The sequence below is a fragment of the Mustela nigripes genome, chromosome 1 (genome assembly GCF_022355385.1).
Source record: "Mustela nigripes isolate SB6536 chromosome 1, MUSNIG.SB6536, whole genome shotgun sequence".
In the NCBI taxonomy this organism is placed as follows: domain Eukaryota; kingdom Metazoa; phylum Chordata; class Mammalia; order Carnivora; family Mustelidae; genus Mustela; species Mustela nigripes.
In genome coordinates this window covers 145,638,001-145,658,605 of record NC_081557.1, presented here as the reverse complement: position 1 = coordinate 145,658,605, position 20,605 = coordinate 145,638,001, and the positions used below count along the sequence as shown (strand labels likewise).

Genomic DNA, 20,605 nt, shown 5'->3' with positions numbered 1-20,605 from the left:
CATAGTCACCTACTGCAGATTTAATTAGTGCACAGTGGTGGTCCTGGGTTTAAGGAAGGAACACATAATAATCAGCATTAATTATGGATTCACAATGAAGCAGCATAATGAGATTTTTTTTTAAGTCAGAAAACTGACCCAAAATGAGTATCAGAACTTACTTTTCTGTGCTGGAATTCTCTCTCTCTCTCTCTCTCTCTCTCTCTCTTTCTCTCTGTCACACACACACACACACACACACACACACACATACACACTCCACCACCACCACCACCACCACCACCACCACCACCACCAATAGAATTAAATGCACTGAACCAAGCAGAATCAGGACTTTACTGGGAAGATGCATAAGCTTTGCAATCGCAGAATCGCATTTGCAGAGCCTTAGATTGGCTTTAAAACCTGTAAAACAGGAAAAGAAAACCATCCATTTGGTATTAACTTCCCAGTAGAAATGTTGGAGGTTTTAACTACTGTAAACGACAGTTTTTCTGGACGAGTGCATAGTGCAGATTTTTTTTTTTTTCCTAAGTGAGCCAAATTTTCCTTGGGTTTCCTCCCTTTTTTGTTTCCTTTCCTTTGTCCCTGTCCCTTCTCTCTGTCTCCGCACTGTAACTGCCCGGCTGGCGATTGGGCGGCTGGAGAGAGGCCAGGACTCAGTTCCCCTGCCCTAGCCTGGGCGTAGTGGGTGGGACTCTAACACAGAGCAGATTTTCCAAAGCAGGTTTCTTTGCAGTTTACTGACTCTTTGGCAGCGCTAAAGGCGAGGCCAAAAGGCCAAGAGCAGCCTGGAGCCGCCCCAGGCGACGGACACCTGCCCGGGGTTTGGGGGGTTGGAGGGTGGGGACAGGGGGCAGGGAGCATCGCGAGCACATCATCAGCAGGACCCAGACCCCAGTGACCTCACCATGGTTGGTTTTAGTCGCTACTTTCTTTTTCAGTCTTTCGGTGCAGGGAAGGGGAAGGATTCTGACAAGAACTTGATTGAATGCAGTAGGGAAAGGGATTATAAGGGATCCTTTGGAGTCGTCAGGGAGAGGGAGAGAGATAACAGAGACAGGGAGGGAGCCCGGCCAGAGCTGATTGAGTGTTTGGGAGCAGAGCGGGGAATCCGGTTTGCAAGGCACGTCGCGTCCCGCCCAGCCTGTTGAGCAGGTAGACAGGAGTGAGCCCTAGTGTGAGTACCGCGGTCGCGCGTTTGGTTGGATGCACTCGCGCCCGGACTGACAGGTGCGGCTGCAGGGTCCCTTCTCCCGCTCATCCTCTTCTGTCCCTGACGCCTACTGTCTTTCCGCGTTCGCAGTGGGGATTTGCCGGGCGCGCCCGGGAGCTGCCCGAGATCCGGAAACGCAGCCGCCGGGTCTGGGAAGCCAACGAGTAAGTGGTCTCTGCATGCCCACGCGGCTCGGGGTTCCCCAGAGAGGCAGTCCTTCTCCCCCGGCCGGTGGCCTGGGCTCTTCCCCTTACCCCTCCCTGGGAAGACTTCCGTGCGCTCCCAGCTGCTCGGCCCCTGGGGGCCGGAGCCCGGTTCCCACGCTGGGGAGGAGCGAAGTAGCAAAGCAGACGGCGCCCGGGGGGCCCTGCTCAGGGCTCGGGAGGGGGGGCGGTTTGCGGGGCCGGAGGGAAGAGGACTGAAGGGGGTGGGCGCCGGGCCGTGCAGCGCCAGCGCGGGCCCTAGGAAAGCCAGGGCGTGAGAAAACGCGCGGGGCGCGCTGGGGCAGCTGCTCTCCCACGGCCGGGGTGCCGGGGCCTTGGGCGCACGCGAGGATCAGCTGCGGCAGCAAAGGGCGGCCGGGACCTTAGAGCCGGCCGGGGCTCGAGGCCGCGCCGGGGCTTCACCGCAACTTCACCCCGCCGGCTGCTGCGTGGGCGAGCCATTCGCCCTTGTAGGGAGCAAACCGCTACGATCGCAGAATTGCTTAGAGAAAGCAACCAGCAAACTTCCAGCGGGGCTGCTCGGGGCTGAACCGAAGAGTAAGTGTGTGTGTGTGTGTGCGCGCGCGCGCGCGCGGGCGCGGTCTAATCTGGCAGACCAATTTTCTGTTCTCATTAAGACCGCAGCACTTGGGGAAATGGTGAACTGGGGATCAGGGCTGTCTCTGCGCGTCGAGGCTGTGCCTGCATGCAGCCTGTTCCTGCTGAGCTAAGCGGCCTCACGGTGGCATTTGTGTGAGGGGCTGCAGTGCTTCGTGGTCATGTGATTTCAGGCTATGGATTTCATGCGTCTTTCTTTTGCTCACTTATTTCCTGTGGTTCTCCCTTTTGCACTCGATGAGCAGTTTTCATCTTCCGAAGTAATATAGGTTGGACGCCTTCATGGTAACCGGTCAGAGGCACCGGGTTTCCAAGGATCTGAAAACTCCTGAGTTTTAAGTACAACAGGCCATATTGTGTGTGTGTGTGTGTGTGTGTGTGTGTGCGCGCGCGCGCGCACGCGATCGCATTTATTCTGTATCAGTAGTGATTTTCCAGGATCAGTCTTCCGATGGTGATATCTTTAAATGTCTCCCAAGTAAGTATACTTGAACTAGTCTTGGTGGGAGCATCATTAACCCTCTGGTTATGTACATAAACGTTGAAGCACTTAATGATAGAGGTTTTTATAGCTTGGTTCATAGTGTGGAAGTAATCTGTTGCTTTTCCTAAAATGGCTGTATTTTTCTTCAGGAGTGGTCCTGTCAAGTGCTTTACTATGAAGAGTGGTAAAAAATCAGTAACAGTAAAAATATAACAACATTCTGAAAATCTGAAATTCCAAAGCAAACTTTAATTTGTCAAAAAGCCCTATAAGCTTCATTACTCCTTAGGTGAGACTATCTGTGTAGTCTGTATTCGTTGAGTTAAGCAACTGAGTCTGTAGATCTCTGTGTAGGAGTCACGAAGCTCTTGACATTGTATGTAAACATTTGAGTCCCTGCATTTTTAGGGCGGTAGTCCAGAGTCCTCAGACATCCATAGGGATTTTTGACCCAGCAGGAAACTAACCACAAAGTTAAAATATAAAAGCTTTATTTTTTCTTGTCAAAACAATAGGCTTTCCACATAAAGCCTGCAGACATAAAATGGTAGGAGCAAATCTTGAATAACTCATGTTACAATAATTAAACATTTAATGTAAGATAGGCCCCCTTGTGTGTTTTTAAATGTATCAGGAAACTTAGGTAGAGGAACTCTATTTAGTAGAAATTTGTGATGCATACATTGGTATATTCTGTTTCTGCTTGTACTGTAAGATCTCTTGCTAGTATGACACAGAAAATTTTTTTAAAAAATTCTATTTTTCTCTATTTGAAACCAAACAGAAATATACTTGGTGTGGTGTTTCAAAGTGTGTGAATATAAGTAATCCCTTAGAGACCTTGGTTTTAGATGTCTTGTTTAGATGGTATAACATATCTAAGGTAGTTTTCTGTCATTAGAGAATGTGGAAGAAAATGTAAAGGTATTTGACTTACATCTGGCAACAGCAAAGGAAAGAGCAATGTGGGCAACTTCATAAGCCTTAGTCCTTATAGTTCTTATAACTATGGTTTATGAAACACTCTTATTTTAAGGCATTATTGTGAAAAACTGTTTTAATATTGCACCAAAAACTAAAGAAGTAATAACTAAAATTAAATTACATCTGTTATAAATACATCAATAAAATATTATTGTGCCTAAATGTCAACTGTTGTGTCATAGATATTTTTGAAACAAAAAGACTTAAATCTTTAGTTAATAGCAGGTTTGTTTGTTTTATTATAAATTAAAATTGGATAACCTTGAATTTTGTCAGAAACCATATCAGGGAGATTAAATCCTGTATTTACATTTGTAGATTACATTTGCTAACAATTAATAATGACTGTAGGGAGGACAATATTGATTTTTTAAACAAATAAGATCAGTACCCAAAAAATCTCTAGTTAAAATCAAATTTGCCTTAAGAATTAATTTTTCGGGGCACCTGGGTGGCTCAGTGGATTAAAGTCTCTGCCTTCGGCTCAGGTCATGATCCCAGGTCCTGGGATCAAGCCCCGAATCAGGCTCTCTGCTCAGCAGGGAACCTGCTTCCTCCTCTCTCTCTCTCTCTGCCTGCCTCTCTGCCTACATGTGAGCTCTATCTGTCAGATAAATAAATAAAATCTTAAAAAAAAAAGAATTAATTTTTCAAGGAAGGAGAAGTAGAAAGCTAAAGCAGTATTTGAATAAACCAAAAAGTATCTTACTATTGGGAAAAAATTTGGGGGGAAATTAGATATTGAGAATATTTTCTATATGTCAGATCTGCCAGCAAGTTGCTTAGCTTTTCTTTTTTTTTGCTGAAATACATAACTTTTATGGCACTGATTTTTATACCATTTAATTATAGATATTCACCCAAGCTACTTTTCTTAAATACTACTAATTACTTTTCTGCATATTTATAGAAAAAGATATTTTATTTCATAAAATAACAATAATTTTAGGTTTTAGTCTCTAGGCCACCTGGATTTATTCAATAAGTATTTATTAGGTGCCCTATGCAATAGTTTTGAGTATCTCTACCTTGACCTGATACAAGAAGAATTTTTGATAATTTTTAGGTCTTTATATGAACAAATTTGGTTGTCCATAGATTCGTTGACTTATTTGGGGTTAGAATACTCTTTTGGCTATCCTGAATCACATTTGCTTATTTTATATCTCTCAGTTTGGAAGTGTCTGACCTATTTCATATTATTTTCTCTCTCCTGGGTTCAGGCCAACAGATTTTATCTTCCTATAGTCATGCGGGTTATACAGTATGAATAGAACTATTTGCAAGGAGTGTAGAGCTGTAGGTAAGCTCCCTCCTCAGCCTACAGTAGGAAAGAATGAATGCTTTATAAAACTTGAGGGTCTCTGGGGCATGGTTACCCCTTGCTACAACTACTTCTTCTAGTTACCTGTAGTTACTCCTATCACTTACCCAAAATGCTTTCTGGAAATTAATACTAGTTTTATAAAATGAACCCTCCCTTTCAGAAAATCAAAGGCAACTCAATTTAATTAACTCACATACCACCTCCTCCTACTCACCACAGTAGGAATTAGCAAGAAGCCAACAGAAGACAATGGCTTTGGGAATGAACACCCTGGGGAAAGGAAGTTGAGCAAACCAGAAAAAAAAAAAAAAAAACTTCTTAATCCTGAATTTTCTTCCAGGTCTGACCTATCTACAGGTCTCCTTTTTCTATGGGGCATTACATTAAAAATACCTGTAAATATGCCTTGTATTGCCTACCAGACTCATATCTCTTTCAGGATACTCATCACTGGGTCCATAGCCTGGCACACAGGAGGTGTCTAATAAGCTTAATTGTGTTGTCTTTGTAATTGTTGCATTAAGGTGTTTTTGTTTTTGTTTTTGTTTTTAAATTCTGTTCAAGAATACAATTTTTTTAAAAGAAATACTTGTCTTGCACTGACGCCCTGTGGAATATTCTGGTCTTGACCATTGAGAGATTTTGCTGTGCTCTTTTCTCATATAGCTTTCAGCCTGTTCAGAACTGCTTGTAAACTGCTGTTTCTTTCACCATTGTCCAATTATCCTTTGTTTGTTTGTTTGTTTTTAAGATTTTATTTATTTATTTGACAGACAGAGACCACAAGTAGGCAGAGGGGCAGAGAGAGAGAGAGGGGGAAAGCAGGCTCCCTTCCGAGCAGAGAGCCCAAGGCGGGGCTCGATCCCAGGACCCTGGGACCATGACCTGAGCCTAAGGCAGAGGCTTTAACCCACTGAGCCACCCAGGTGCCCCTACCCTTTGTTTTTTTAATTTACATCTTTAACTTGTGTTACCCTGACCCCATTACCAGTGCTTTTTGACCTCCTGAACATTCTGCTTTCCTTGGGAATCTTAAAATAAAGGGAGGTTGTTCAGGGCTTCATTCAACATCTATGATTTGGCTTTCAGAGGACCCTAACCTGCTTGACCTCCCGGTGGGGGTCCACTAGTATTCACCCCTTCAGGCCTTCTGATCCCTCAGGGTTGCCCCAGCTGGACCAAAAGTCAAGCATTTCACATTTCTTACCAACAACATCTTATCCCTCCCCCTCCCCTAATTCCACTCACTCATTACCACCCAACACCCTTCTCTCCCATCACTGTTAGTTGGGCACCCCCAATTTTCTCATGTTTTCCTCTTTACTTACCACACTCATCTTGAATGGCAATGTCAACTCTGCTCCAGACTTCAGATCTCTTGCCACCAGAGCTACCAGAATCTGATTTACTGTTAACTTCAGCTTAAGAGCTGGTTAGTAGGGCACCTGGTTGGTTCTATAAGTTAAGTGTCTGCTTATGACTCAGGTCATAAACTAAGTGCCCTGGGATCAAGTCCCACCTCGGACTCCCTGCCTAACGGGAGTCTGCTTCTCCCTCTTCCTCTCCTCCCACTCACATCCCTCTCAATCTCTCTCTCTCTCAAATAATAAATACATAAAATCTTAAAAAAATAAAAAGAGATGGTTAACAGTGCTAGGAAGCTATTTTATTCTCTCTTGGATAATTCCATATCAAATTCTCCATAGTACTTGTTCCAGATTTTTCCAGATTTTCCAATCTGCCCACTTTAGCCTTACTCTTTTCATTCTTAGCAGATGACCTTATTTCCATCTTCACAGAGAATATTAAGTTCAACTTAGGCAAACCATTTATCAAGATTCATTTGGAATTTAGGAGGCATTTCTTTATTTGACCCATCCTGAGCATAAGAACTCTCTTCTTATATTGAACAAAACTATTTATCTCTATAATATTTATGTGCTGATTATTACCTCTTAGAGTACTAATACAAAAGGCTTTTATATATGACAACTCTTGGGTCTCTATGGGTCCCGTCCAGTTCCTTCAACTCATCTGTATTTGACATGCCTTGAAAGTCTCATCAGGGAATTTCTCTTTTGAATACCCTCCTATTTTTCTTAAAGTGTGGTCCCCAGAGCTGAATATAGATGAGTGGACTGATATCATTGAATATATCTGGTTACATCCTCTGGATACTGTATACTACTCATCCTAACTCTAATCTGTCTTTCCCCCACTTTTTTTTTTTTTTTTTGCATCCACACTACACTGTTTAATTATGCATCCTTTTACCCATACTCTGATGCAGATATACTTCTCCCCAGTTGTGCATTTGGCCATTTGAGTTGGGATTTTTAAAAATACTTACTGCAATTAAATTTGATCTTTACCTTTAGTCTGTTGTTCCAAAAGGTCAAGGTATTTTTGGATTCTAATTCCTTGATAAAGTTTAGCCATTCTTCCCAATTTGGTGGCATTAATAGATTTGATTAGGATCCATTTAAGATCTTCATCCAAATAACTGCAAAATGCTGCACTGGAGGGACATCTGGCACGATCCTAGATCCTGGACACCTTCTTCTTGCTTTACATTAGTCTGTGAATTATTAGTCCTCTTTATGAGGATGTCCCCCCAATTATATCCTCAACTAATTCTCTATCTTTGGCATTTACATTCCTTTGTGTAGCCCAGTAGTATACTGTGACAGATGCAATCAAATTCCTTGGAAAAATGCATTTCCACTTTTTGCGGAATAGATACCAAATTATTATTTTTATGTAATGATATGCTCCCTGTGACCCTTCACTAGCTTGTAGGTAACAACACCTCACATTCTGAATACTCACATACCATAGTTTTACAAATCTTTTGCAAATCATACCTATAGGGAATGTCAAGCTCTCTAGGCTAGAGTTGATGGAATCACCTTCTCTGTTTTGAAAATTGAGACAATGGCTGGATTCTTCCTTTTCTGCCAACCCTTCTCTTCATTGTAATATTTTTAAAGATGATTTTAACTAGTCCCTTATTTCATCCACACATGCTTTCAGTACTTTGTAATGCGGTTCCTTCACATAAGTAGATTTAAACTCGTTTAGAATATTTAATATCATTTTATCCCTTGGGCCTTAAATTTGTTATTTTGATTTTGGTCTTATTTTTGCCAGTATGCATATTGTTTTCTTGAGGAACGGAGATGAAACAAAACAAAATAGAGTAATTCTGCTTGACCAGTTCTGTGCCATCTTTTGAATTTCCTCACCTCCCCTGCGAGTCCTTGAACTCTTCCTTTACCCAAATAAATGCCATTATCTCCACTTTAGCTGAAAGATAAATTAAAAGAATTGGAAGAACTTTTTTTTTTAATTTATGATTTTTGGAGGATTCAGGTTATTTTATATTTTATGACAGTCTTCTCAGAGTCTCAGTCTCTTTTTGGTATTTCTCACAATAAGGTTTATTATGGATTATGTTTGTCACTGGGCCACATACCAGCACAGTTTATGACACAGTCGCTGACTTGAGGGAATTTGAAGTCTGCATGTAGAGATAACAGAACCCAGAAGTAGTCTCAAAATTTCACACAGCAACATTTACAAATGAGCTTAATATCCATGGTGCCTTTTTAGGGAGGTCTGAAGAACTTAAAGGAGGGAACTTGGCAGGATGGAATTACTGAAGGCTCTCTAGAGAAGATCTGGCTCTTCGTTGAGATTTTGAAAGAGGACTGATGTGGGACTTTGCAGGACCTGTAGGATTTAAATATAGAGAAGAGTGGGAAGGGTGCTCTGGGCAGAGAACCGGAAAGGCGCAGAGCCGCAAGCGGGGAGTGGGCTGAGCGTGGGGTGTGCGCGTGTGCGTCCACGTGCGTGCATGTCCATGAGGAACCGGGGTCTGGAGGGAGAAGGGGTAACAGCAGGTCTCCTCCAGCACAGCTTTGAAGTATTCCTTTGTGGAAAATACTATTACCACCTCTCCCTCCATTTCTAGATCTCTTTTTCCTTTGCTCGGTTTTCGGGAAGCCCATTCCTAATCAACCTCATAATCTCAAACTAAGCTCTACTTCTCAGAAACTTTCTTGACCTTCCAGCCTGAGTTAAGTGCTTTATTATGTTTTTCCTTCAATGCCCTGTGCTTTCCCATCATATTATTATACTGCCCTGTAATTGCTTGTTGAATTGCCTGTTTCCACCAGTACCCTCCTATTCGTGGCAGGAAGGTACCATTTCTGCCTAGTGCTCATTCTAGTCACAGACACCTAATAGAAGTGCCCCATGGATCCTCAGCACTCAGTAAAAATGTGTCATATGATACAGGCCTGCTTGGAGTGATGAGGCTATGTTGGGGCATATTTATAAAAAGATTTAAGGTAAAGAGAGGTTAGATTACAAAAGACCAGGATGCCAGGCTGGGTTTTGGCTTTATTAGGGAATGTAGAACTATCTTGTTTTTTTGAGTTTAAGGACAGGATGCAGCACATGCATGACTTTTAATTAAACCTTCATAAATCAATTCAAACTATTCAAAATTTGATATGCTTTTCTAGATTTAACGAGGAAATTATTTGGCTCCTTACGTTGCATCTGGTGTTTCCATGTGTGAGGTTGAGAAGATCCTGTAACTTTAATGCCATTGGTTTTATTAGAGAAGTTTTGTTCTTTTACTAGTCTAATTTTATTTGAAGGATGTTGTAGCTGCTAATTGTTCTCAATTTTCCATCATTTTACAGCTTCAGATACTCTCTATTATTAAAGTTGTGAAATGTTACGTGGTTTATATTATTGAGTTAGTAACACACAGGGTGAGGAATTTTAGTGTTCCATTGGTATAATATAAACTTTTGAGTCGTATATTTGTGAGCATAAAATTCAATCAAGATAGCACAATGGGTGGAGTATTTAGGGGATTAGAACTGTAACATGGAAGAGATTTGGATAAACACATTAACCTTGTCAGTACTTGATATGTCAAAATTTAAAACAAAATATTCTTACAATAGATTAGTATTAATTTGTAAATGTGATTAACAAAAGACTTTTCCCAGTTAAGACTCTTTGGCTAAAATTCCATTTTTTAAGTGTTTTAAAATATTCACAGTCACTAATTGTAAGCAACATTCTTCTTTGTCCACCTCTACTCCCAAATAACAATTTAACATGCCGTGCACATCTATTTCTGGTTCTTTTCTCCAGTGACTGGCTTAGAGTAACTCTTAAGCTCTTGTCGTGTGTGTCGTCTTATGCTCTTGAAAAATCAGCTGTCGTATATAGGAGAGCTGCGATCTTTCTTCAGACAGCCTGTTCCTGGGATAGATAGCAAATTATCCCAACCTAATTTGTTAGCTTTCCTCATCTCCTCTTTCTCTGCCACCCTTTGAAGCTGTAAGAATTTATCCTGATTTAGCCTGGATTACCACCTGCAACTCATTTGATAGCGTGGCCAAGGGTAAGATAGTTGCATTTGAGAGGTATCATAAGGTTTTTCTTCCACTGGTCGTCTGCTAGGGATAACTGCTTTGGATCAATGTAGTCCTTTGGATTTTATCTTTAGGAGGTCCTGGTATAACTGTTTTTACAGGAAAGAACAGCATTACCTTGTTTCCCCAATAGCAAAAGTCACATTTATCATGTTGCCTTCTATCTTCAAGCAAGAGTATGGTTTCTTGGACCGTAGACCTTCAAATGCAAGAGAAAAAGAAAACTCAAAGACCTAGCATGTAGCACCTAAATGAGAAAGGTAGATACAAGTAGGGTACACTGGGGACAATATGGTGTTCAGAAAGGAAGCTGGAGGTTAAAAAAAAGTTTAGGGTCCTGAAAAGAGTTGTTTCTTTACACTTTTGTTCCCTATCCTAACTGGGGGTGCTTAGGATGTTTTCCTCACCTACATCAAACCAGATTAACATCAGTTTAGTTATATTTATCTTAATATTGTATCTGTTTCAGTACATAGTGGAAATTGGTAGCTGTAGGTTGTCACAGTCTGTTTTACACACGGTAAAATGGTGTTTAGCTCTGTTTCTTTACATTAACTGTCCTTGGTAAATAATCACTGATCATTGTTTGAGTATCAAGAATTTGCTGCATGCCATGTATTAAAAACCATGTTAAGTGCTGTAGAGATCATGCAGTGTTCGTAATTTCAAGTAGTCTGCCAGCCTTACTTACTTTACTGTCTAACTTTGCTGGTCAATATCTTGGTTATTCTCTTACTTGAATTCTGTTTTATGGAATTGGTCACCAGGCTTTTTTTGTTTGTTTCTGTCATTGTCTTCTGCACATCTTTTTCTTCTTCTTGGAATACCTTTCTTGTTTTCTATGCCTTGTTGTTTCATACTTATTCTAGAAGATGCAGATTAAGTTTTTTTTCTTTGAGGAAGCCTTTACCAGTGTACCGTGTCATATTTAGATGCAGATTTTCTGGGGCACTGGGTGACTCCGTCGTGAAGCGTCTGCTTTCCAGCTCAGGTCATGATCCCAGAATCCTGGGATCCAGCCCCGCATCAGGCTCCTTGCTAGGCAGGAAGCCTGTTTCTCCCTCTCCCACTCCCCCTGCTTGTGTTTCCTCTCTCACTATGTCTCTCTCTGTCAAATACATCAATAAAATCTTTAAAAAAAAAAAATGGGTGCAGATTTTCTGTCTTCCTATTACATGTCATGACAGATCACACTTTAACTGAATTTTTGTGTTTAGTCCATCCACATCCGATTCCCTACATGAAACATTCCTTAAAGGTCTAGAGCTGGTTTATTTTTATTGCTTTTTGTTCTGGGTTTCTGAAATCTCATCTCTTAGAAAGTAGTCATAGATGCTGAACAAATATTTCTAGGGTATATGAACAAATGGATGGATGGATGGATAAATTGAAGAATTCAGGTAGAAGAAAAAGGGAAGATTTTAAGGGAAGTTTAGGTCGAGTAATTATAAAGAAAGGTCCTAGAGAAAGCATGTTGTGATGGAGTCCAGAACAGTACATAGACTTTGAAGAGGAAATACACTTTCTTATCCAGTATCAGAGACAAGGATACTGAATAAAGATTAGTGTGACCTTAAGGTAAATGCTGTGGAAGAAAGAAGTGGTGTTACCCAAATGATTTGTGAAATATAAACCTAAAGTACATTATTTATAAGCACTAACTATGTATTTGGTAAAAGAACCCACAATATTATATACTTCTTTGACGTAGAAAGTAATATAATTTTTAAATATTTTATTTATTTATTTATTTAGAGAGAGAAAGAATGTGAGCGGGAGGAGGGGTAGAGAGAGAGGGAAAGAGAGAATCTTAAGCAGTTTCCTCCCTCAGCATGAGACTGATGCAGGGCTTGATCCCAGGACTCTCAGATCCTGATCAGAGCAGAAATCAAGTGTCGGACTGAACCAACTGAGCAACCAAGTGCCCCAAAAGTAATATATTTTTTTAACATTTAACAAATTCAGGTTGTTTTTGTTGAAGTATATGAAAAAATTCCAGCCTTCCTCTGATACATAGTTGAAGAGGGAGGAGTCATTTAGTAGTATTTTCAGGTAATTATAGATTTTTCTTGTATAAAAATTTCAAAATTTGAAAAATGATCATAACGTAAAGGTTGCTTGCAGTTTGGGACATGAAACTATTAAAATCTATATTCTGTGAAGGGATCTTTATTAATGCATGATTTTGAAACATGGTCATTGGAAAATACTGGTTCACTGAGCTTTGCCAGGCCTAACATGTTGACACACTTTATGTTTTATCATATAGTAACCAAAAATCAAATTCATCAATATCACCATGAATCTCATCCAGAAAAATTTTTAAGTATTGGGAAGCTGTCGAATTCACCATGGCAGATGTAGAAGATATAGCTATGGTGTGGTGTGGAGGGTGAGAAGGTCTTCAAGCCAAGAATCCACCCATAAATATATGAAAAATACCAATAATCTTTCCTTTTAATTGGAATACATATTATTAAATTCTAACATAGCAGGTTAAGTGAAAATTTACAAGTTAGAAAACAACATAATTTAATATTACCGAAAAACAAAACAGAAAAATGTAGTTATTTTTTGTGTTTACATGCACGTGCAAGAAAAACTCAGAAATTTCAAAATAGTGATTTGTTGGACAGTGATGAAGTTACTGGAAATAATAGCAGGTATAACCATTGATTTCTGGGAAACACAGAAAGAACACAGCAGAAGTTCTGAGAACAAACCGAGTTAATCCCTGAACATACATACATTTTTATACTAAATCTACTACCTTAGAGTATTCTACACAAGCACACATTTGGTTAGCTGATAAAATGAGGACATTGTTAGATGTTGTATAGCTTCTAGAAAGATGCACTCGTTACCTTTGAGAGAATGAGAATGAAAAGGGCACCTGTACCTCAGTACTGTTATGAAAAGAGTTGTGATGTTGCATATCCTTTAAAGGGCCTCAGGGCATCCACAAGAATTTGCAGATGATACTCTGAGAACTACTGCTTTAGGCCAACCAAGCCTGTAACAATGTAACATACAGGTGCTAGAATAGTTTTATACCTAATTTCAGAAACTAGGAGCCAACATTCATTAAATACATATTATATTGTTAAAACTGAATTATAACGAAAGCTTTATTGAGCCCCTGAGAAATATTCTGTGTTATCACTTAATGTACAGATGGGGAAATGGAGTTAAAAGCGGAAAAGTAATTTGCCTTAGTGTCATACCTTCAGTTAGGGGTGGGTGGAACCAGTGTTTGTAGGCAGTGTCCATGCTCTTAAATACTATGTTTTACCAGCTTTCCTGGCTATAGAAAAGATTTTCTGGTGGTTTGTAAATGACTTTTGCCTATGATCAATAGCGTATTCGTTTATACAGTAGTCTACTTTGACTCTAGAGTTAGGTTTCGAAGATTTGTGAACTTCTAAAAATATGCATGAAACAAGAGATAATTAAGGCATCTGAAAGAATTTTGATAGAAATTAGGTTAAATTAGGGATACCTGCGTGGCTCAGTCGGTTAAACATTTGCCTTGGGCTCAGGTCATGATCCCAGGGATCCTGGGATGTAGTCCTGGATGGGCTCCTTGCTCAGCGGGGAGCCTGCATCTCCCTCTGTCTGCCACTCTCTCTCCCGCTCTCTGACAAATAAATAAATAAATAATCTTTAAAAAAAAAAAAAAAAAGGACTCTCTTTCCCCTCTGCCCATCCAACCCCACTCTCTCTCTCTAAAAATAAATAAATAAATAAATTTTAAAAACAAAACAAGGCAAAAAGAATTTCAGTGAAATTAAAATAATATATCTTTAAATTTCCCACCAGTCTAAAGTTGCTATGCTTGTAATGTTTAGGCTACTCTTTTTTTCATATGTATTAACTCTTAAAATATTTTTTTGTGGTTGGGTGTATAATTTAAGAGAAACAAACTTGTTTGTTTTCTTTCTTCGGTTCTTAAATTTTTGTTTCATTGTTCGCTACTTTCCATGATTCTCTGGCTGCCTTTTTTTTTTTTCTTTCTTCTTTTTTTTCTTTTTATGTTTGAATTTCAGAAGTTTGGTAACTAAATACTTAGGTGTGATTTTCTTTGTATTTATCTTGCATGGGTATTTGCTGAACTTCTTGGATCTGTGAGTTAATGCTGTTATCAAATGTGGACTATTCCCAGCCATTTCAAATATTTCTTCTTCCTGCATCCCCTCACCTCCCCACCCTGCCCCCCCACCCGGGACTCTAAAGACCTTGTGATACTTCTGTATAGATTTCAGGTGCTCTCCTATTTTTATTTATTTGCAGTTTATTCTCTTTGTGATTCTCTTGTGGTGGTTTCTGTTCGCCTGACTTCAAGTTCACTGATTCTTTCCTCTGATGTTAAGTCAAGTAAGTGGAATTTTTTTATTGCTGCTATTGTATTTTTCATTTTTAGTATTTCCGATTGTTTCATATTCTTTGCTAGCCATTTCTCAATAGATACGCTTTATTTACACATGCACCCATGTGTATTAAACTGCAAGTATGGAGCTGAGTCAGTATAAATTGTGGGGCGTCACTGAGTTCTAATCTATCTTGCAACAGTTAAAAGGTTGGTAAACATTTAATCAGCTTTTCTTGACCTCTGCCGTGGGGATATTCTGTCACCTTCCACCACTTCATCTGGGATGAAAATAGCTATGAGTTTCATCTCTCCTTAGGCCTGTTATTTTATTTATTTATTTTTTTGGAACTTATGTTATTTAGATTTCTCTGAGTTCTCCACTGAGTTTGTTTTTTTTTTTTAACAACTTAGCCAGTGTGTAACTTACATAAATAAATCTCAAATATATAAAATACAAAGTTGGATACGATTTGACAGATGTATACACATGTGAAACCACCACCAGCATCAATATAAAAAAAATCTCTATCACCCCTTAAAAGTTTTCTTGTGTCTTTTTCCGGTCAATTCCCCACTCCTCCTTTGTCCCCCAGGCGATCATTGATCTGCATTGTGTTCCTGCAGGTTTGTTTGCAGTATCTAGATTTTATGGAAAGGTAATGTATTCTTGTATGTGTGGTCTCATTCACACAGTTTGAGATTTATCTTCCTTGTTGTGTGTATCAGCAGAGTAATAGTCTTTTACATGTATGGCTATACAACACTTCTTTTTATCTGTTGCCATGATCGGAGACATTTAAATTGTTTCCAGGTGTTGACTATTACCCCCCCCCCAAAACTGCTGTCATTGTTTGAAAATAAGTTTACCTTTCTTTCTGGGTGAATACTTAGAAATGGGATAGCTGAGTGGTATGAGAAAGCATGTTTAACATTTTAAGAAACCACCAAACTATTTTACAAAGTGCTTGTTCCTTTTTACATTCCCACCAGCAGCATTTAAAAAATTCCAGTTATCCCACATCATCACTAAGTCTTGCCATTGTCAGACTTTTAAAATTTAGACATTCCAATGGGTTTTTGCTTTATAATTAACATTATCGAACTCAGGAAGAGATATTTATAGGCCATTCATATATATATATATATATAGAGAGAGAGAGAGATATATTCATATATATAGAGAGAGAGAGAGAGATATATATCTCTCTCTCTCTATATATATATATATGAATGGCCTATAAATATCTCTTCCTGAGTTCGATATATATCTCGAGATATATATATATATCTCGAGATATATATATATAGAGAGAGAGAGATATATTTGGTGGAATATCTGTTCAGATCTCTTGCCCGTTTTTAATTGAATTGTTTGCTTTCTTAGCGGTAAAATTTATATATTCTGGATTTAATTTCTTTGCTGATATATGTGTGGCAAATGTTTTCTACCAGTGTGTGACTTAGCTTTCTGTTTATTTAATGGCATCTTTTGAAGAGTAAAACATTTAAAATTTTGATGAAGTCTAATTTATTATTTTCTTTGATGTTTCATGATTCGTTTTTTTAATTTAAACATCTTTGCTTCATACACGGTCACAAATATTTTCTCCTGTTTTCTTCTACAAGTATTATCATTTTAATCTCCACATTTATGGCTGTGATCCATAGAGAATTAATTTCTGTATGTGGTATGAAATATGGATCCATGTTCATTTTTTTTCCATATGCATATCGTTGTTCCAACATCATTTATAGAAAAAGCCTTTTTTTCCCTTCCTCATTGAATTGCCTTGATATGTTGGTTGTATAATTGAATACATAAATCTGGATCTGTTTGGGGGCTTGCTAGTCCATTAATCTCTATGTTACTCCTTTCAAACCAAGACCAAACTCTTTCAATTACTTCAGCTTTATAATAATTTTTAAATAAGGTATATAAATCTTTAAGTGCTTTTTTTCTTCTTTAGTATTGATTTAGCTATTCTCTGTATTCCCTGTATTCCATTAAATCCTAGTATCATTTTTTCCATATCTCCTAAAACGATAGCTAGGCTTTTAATTGGGATTGCCTTAAATTTATAGACTATTTAGGGAAATTGGTACATTAACAATATTAAGCATAATATACCTCTGTATTTCTTTGGCTCTCCTTATTTTATCTGAACACGGTTTGTAGTTTTCAATATAGAGGTCTTGCAAACCTTCGGTTAGATTTATTCCTAAGTATTTCATATTAATTGATATTATTATATATGGATTTTTTTAAAAGATTTTATTTATTTATTTGACAGAGATTACAAGTAGGCAGAGAGGCAGGCAGAGAGAGAGGAGGAAACAGGCTCCCCAAGGAGCAGAGAGCCTGATGTGGGGCTTGATCCCAGGACCCTGGGATCATGACCTGAGCTGAAGGCAGAGGCTTAACCCACTGAGCCACCCAGGCTCCCCCTATATATGGATTTTTAAAAATATTAGTTCCCAGTTGTCCACTATTAGTACAGAAATTACAACAGATTTTTGTAGATTAGCATACTTCCATACGTAGTTGTTTTTGCAGCTTTGCTAAATTCACATCTTAGTTCTACCTGTTAAAGACACATTTCACATCATTGTGCTTCACAGATACTGTGTTTTTACAAACTGAAAGTTTGTGGCAACCCCAAATCCAGAAAGTCTTCTAGAGATATTTTTCCAACAGCATTTGCTGACTTTGTGTATCTGTGTCACATTTTGGAATGATCATAGTATTTCAGAATTTTTCATTATTAATATTTGTTATGGTGATCTGTGATCATTGACTACAACGCACTGAAAGCTCAAATGACAGCGTTTTTTAGCAATGAAGTACTTTTCAGGGGTGTCTGGCTAGCTGAGTCAGTCAGGCTGCCAACTGTTGATTTTGGCTGTGGTCATGATTGTGGTGTGGCAGGATTAGGCTCTCCATTGTTGGGGGGGTGGCTCTTGCTCAGCAGGGAGTCTGCTTGGGATTCTCTCTCTCCCTCTCCTCCCACCCCTCCCCACCAAACCCTGCCCTCTCGCTCATCTGCACTCTAAAATAAATAAATCTAAATCTAACTCTAAAAAAGTAAGGTACTTTTCAATTAAGATGTGTACATTTTTTAGACATAATGCTTTTGTATACTTAATAGATTATAGTATGGTATAAACATAACTTTTATTTGCATTGGTAAACCTAAAATTCACTTGACTCACTTTATTGCAATTTTGCTTTATTGCCATTATTTGAACCTAAACTTTCAATATCACTAGATAGGCTTATGTTTGGTAGATCCCTTGGGCATTCCCACATGAACAATTATTATAGATACAGACAACAAACAGGGACAATTTTACCTCTCTCTAATCTTTGTCTTTTATTTTTCTCTCTTATTGCAATGACTAGGATCTAACTTCAATACAATTTTTTAGGTGTGGTGAGAGGAGGCATCTTTGCCTTATTTCTGATCAAAGTAAAAAGTGTTAAGTCTTTAATTGTGGTACGACTTTTACTGTAGTTTATGCAGACCCCCTCTGATAGAGTTTTTAAAACTATAATTATGTAATTTATCTAGCAAGTTTTCATTCTTGGGGCTGGAGTAGGAGAGTCTCTTGTGATTTTCTATAATCTAATCAGAAGTGAAGACTCTGTACTTTGACTAAGCTAACTTGATACAGATGTGGATAAGTATTTCTATTTATAGAAGACTACCAGTATACATAAATAAAGAACAAGAGATTTCCCATTCTCAAAATCCTTCCTTCAAACTTGGTATTTCTCAATGTCATCTGTAATCGATCACACTGTAGTATCTCCTCACCGTAACTCCTCGTTCCTTTCACCTTTACTCTACTATTTTTATGGAAACTTGTCTCATAAAAGCTATAAATGTCTTTTTAATCTAAAAATCAAATGACGTTTTCTCAATTCTTTTGCTATGGGCTAAAGTGTGTCCTCACCCAAATTCATACGTTGCAGCTCTAAAAATCCCCAATGTATTTGGAGGCTGGGGCCTTTGGGAGATGATTGGGTATAAGGTGAGGTCCTGAAGGTGAGACCCTCAGGATGGGATTAGTACCTTAGAAGAAGAGAGAGCAGAGAACTTGCTCTTTCTCTCTCTTCTTGCACCATGTTAGGCTACAGTGAGAAAGTAGCCATGTACAAGCCGAGAAGAGAGCTTTTACAGAACCCAACCATGCTGGCATCTGATGTTGAGTTTTCAGCTTCCAGAACTGTGAAAAATGAATGTTTCCTGTTTAAGCCACCCAGTCTATGATATTTTGTTATATTGGACTGAGCTAATAGACCCCCTTTCCCTCTTCAGACTAGCAAAATAACACTTCTTTTTGGACATGTGTCCTCTTCTGTTTCCATTCTCATCACAGTTTTCTGATTGCTACTTCTCAGTCTTAGTCATAACAATTCTTCTCTAACTCTTAAATATGAATATTCCCCCAGGATAATGAATTTGGCAGTTTTCTCTCTCTACTTGCAGCCCTTGACATTAAACAGTTTGAATTGAAGTGAACTTTAAGAGCTTCCTCAGTGTGGAGAACCACACACTCATGTCTCTAATGCTTAATTAAACATTCCAATTTTCAAATATATCTCTACCTAGATGCCCTTCTAATAGTTCAAGATCCATGTGTACAAAATGGAATTCAGTATTCCTTCTCTCAAGCCTTCTTCTATTCCCTCTATTAATGGCACCATTATCTTTCCAGACAAAACCTCAAAGTCATCCTGTTCCTCGGATCTAGTCATTTGCCACGTGATGCCAACTTTAATTTTATAATATCTCTAAAACCCATCCTTTCCTGCCTCTTCCCACAGCTTTCTTCACTCTGCACATTGACCTACACTGTTTTGCCTCTCTGGGCTTAGTTTTTGCTAACGACTTTATGGCCAAACCCTAGTTACTTTCAAAACTAAGCTCAAATTCCATGCATTCCAAGAAGTTATCCCTTCCTTTTTGCTGCCACTGCCTTAAAGCAATGTTTCTTATAAATATTATTATTTTTCTGCCTGTGCCTATCCTCCACTTCTTATTATAGCCATTTATGAAAATATATTATCACCCATACTAGACTTTGAAGAAAATTAAAGAAAGGAATAATTTTGTCTTTTTCAGAAACTCAATAAATATTGATTGAATTATAAGTTCATTTATTAATCTTTCATTATAAAACTTGTTTTCAAGAAGCAACACATTTTATAGACTCCAATTTATTAGTCTTATTTTACTTCAATTTTGTAACTTTTTTTAACTGTTTTGTCTTTTATATTAGATATAATAATGGCCTAATATTAGTATATTTTATTGACATTAGCTCATATTTATTGAATACCAAATAATATATGATCCTGGGCTCAGTGCTTCTGAAGAGCAGTGAACTGTAGGAAACGTGTGGTTTTTCACTTAGCTACTCTCACAGAGAACTGAGAAAAGAGGATAGGTAATTACCTAAACCTTGTTGGCTTCTTTGTCACACTTCAGTAAACTTCATAAATTTCTATCTATAACAAGATTTCTCCTTTCCAAAAAAGGTAAGCAATAAATAAGAAAAAAGGAAAGAAATAATAAAAAATAAATAAGTTGGTGAAGGTAGAATAATAAAATAGAAAAGGAAAATATATAGGAAAACATTTTGAAACACTTTTCTTCTCAATTTGTATATCATATATATATATAATATACAATATATATATTGTATTATATATATATATATATATATAATCAGCACAAACACACAAGATCCAGTGAAAATAAAATGAAAAGATTGAGTGAATTTGATAATAAAGATTTAATCAGCGACCCTAACCCCTTCCATGTTTATAACAGATGAGTTCAAGCCAGTCATTCTGTCATTTGATTACAGCATAAAATAACTCATTGGAGGGACTCCTGGGTGGCTCAGTTGGTTAAGCATCTGCCTCAGGTCATGGTCCG

At 38.4% G+C, this 20,605-nt stretch overlaps 1 protein-coding gene across 9 annotated transcripts in view; it reads left to right on the top strand.

Moving 5' to 3' along the window:
* Positions 1-831: 831 nt before the first annotated feature.
* Positions 832-20,605, top strand: part of GUCY1A1 (guanylate cyclase 1 soluble subunit alpha 1) — a 61,056-nt gene continuing 41,282 nt past the window's right edge. The window contains exons 1-3 of one of the 9 annotated variants that reach the window (XM_059374791.1): positions 950-1,180; positions 1,307-1,380; positions 14,582-14,665. The gene's annotated coding sequence lies outside the window, so the exon portion shown is untranslated. The other 8 variants (XM_059374781.1, XM_059374774.1, XM_059374812.1 and 5 more) reach the window with 8 other exon arrangements.